Source organism: Eulemur rufifrons, chromosome 30, assembly GCF_041146395.1.
Source record: "Eulemur rufifrons isolate Redbay chromosome 30, OSU_ERuf_1, whole genome shotgun sequence".
Classification (NCBI taxonomy): domain Eukaryota; kingdom Metazoa; phylum Chordata; class Mammalia; order Primates; family Lemuridae; genus Eulemur; species Eulemur rufifrons.
The window spans coordinates 124,687,449-124,688,782 of NC_091012.1; the positions used below are offsets into that span (position 1 = coordinate 124,687,449).

Consider the following 1,334-nt stretch of genomic DNA (forward strand, 5'->3'; position numbering starts at 1 on the left):
TGATATGTTCCCTTCCCAGGGCACAGAGCAGGTAGAGAAGGGCGGAGTGAGTGTGGAAGGGCAAATGGAAGATATCCAGCACAGCCCATAAATGGCATTGATGTCATTGGTGTGATTTTCTAAGACATTAAGCCATTCTTGGTAAAGTTCCAAACAAAACAACACACACTCCTTTCAATTTACACAGCAGTTCCATTCCTGGAAAATTCCATGTATATTAAAACCATGCAAAAAATACTTCGAGTTATTATGCTTGCTTCAGCAGCAATAGACTAAAATTGGAATTATACAAAGAAGCTAAGTATGGCCCCTGTGCTAGATGACATGCAAATTTGTGAAAACACTCAATATTAAAATAATAAATTTTATAAAAAGAAAAAAGTACTTTGAGTTTACATCTAAAATGAGGTTAGGTTTGGGCTCAAATAATTGTAAATAGATTTTTCATATACATCGATATCTAAGGGGACATTTGAAAATTATGTAAGATGTAGGAAAATTCTTCCTTGCAGGAATGTCACATGTATTGAAGGACATATGACATTCTTGGCTTTTGCCCACTAAATCCCAGGAAATCCCTGCCAGGAGATTCCTGTCAATCACCATAACAACCACAAAACCCCACATGTTTTCAAAGCACACCCCTGGGTGGGAACTGCCCTCCTAAGGTGAAACATTCAACTTTGGAGAATTTGAGTATAATATTTCATCTACTTAGTATCTGGGGCAACACTGAATGGAAGAAATGACTTCTCAATTTTATGGGTCTCTGTCCAATCGGCTGTACAGAAAGAAGTCTCTGATCCAGCTACCAAACACTTGCTGCCATTTCTGGCAATGTATAATTGTGAATTGGAATTTTCTGATTTAGCATAAAGAAAAAGTAAGAAAATAACTGACTAGACATGAAGCTCAAGCTTCACACTGAGCTGTATAGACGTTTATAAATAACCACATTTCATGTCACTTGAAATTAAACTGTAACATTTTTCTATTTTTAACTTATGCATCTTAAGTAATTCATGCACATTACATAAAATTAGCAAATGCAGAAACAAAAATAAGATATAAAAACACATTCTGTAGTAGATAGAATAATGGCTCCCTAAAGATGTCCATAACCTAATCCCTGGAACTTTTACATGGCAAAAGGGATTTTGCAGGTGTGACTAAATTACAGATTTTGAGATGAGGAGATTATCATGGATTATGTGAGTGGACCTGATGTAATCATAAGTACCCTTATAAGAGGGAAGCATGAGGGTCAGAAGGCAGAGAAGTTGATGTGATGGTAGAAGCAGAGATTGGAGTGATACAGCCTTGCGCCAAGGAAC

At 36.7% G+C, this 1,334-nt stretch overlaps 1 non-coding gene across 1 annotated transcript; it reads left to right on the top strand.

Annotated features, from left to right (window-relative positions):
• Positions 1 to 250: 250 nt before the first annotated feature.
• LOC138379296 (U6 spliceosomal RNA) lies at positions 251 to 354 on the top strand. The gene has a single exon (XR_011232071.1). It is a non-coding gene; the product is annotated as a U6 spliceosomal RNA (small nuclear RNA).
• The last annotated feature ends 980 nt before the right edge of the window (positions 355 to 1,334 follow it).